We start from the raw sequence: 436 nt of genomic DNA, 5'->3' as shown, positions 1-436 counted from the left end.
TGTCCTTTAACAAAATTATAGAGCAAAGCAAGCAGAGGGACATATCGGTCACAAGGAACCCCCCCTACCTCCAAAACCCACCCGTGTTTCAGACCACCTACGAAACCTTCCCTTTTACATCTCCTCCCCCAGTCACAACACCCCCTACCCTCCACCCCAAACCCCTCCTCCACACCCTCCACGCCCATACCCACGACCGGCAATCCTTCCCCCCCAAAACCCTCCTCCCCTCTCTCGCTGCCCGCGGCCAGCCAGCTGCCTCACGCCCTTGCTGACTCGCCGACCTTCAACTCTGCTGAGCCATCCACGTGCCCCTAAAACCGGGCGCCCCTAGCCGCAGCCCCCGGCCCACACAGACTCCCCCGCCTCCCCCAAGTCAGCTAAAACCCCTCCCGCCGTCAGACCGAAAACCAACACACCAAAGAGACCAAGGTTA

The sequence above is a fragment of the Penaeus monodon genome, chromosome 33 (assembly GCF_015228065.2).
Source record: "Penaeus monodon isolate SGIC_2016 chromosome 33, NSTDA_Pmon_1, whole genome shotgun sequence".
In the NCBI taxonomy this organism is placed as follows: domain Eukaryota; kingdom Metazoa; phylum Arthropoda; class Malacostraca; order Decapoda; family Penaeidae; genus Penaeus; species Penaeus monodon.
This window is presented reverse-complemented; position numbering follows the sequence as displayed.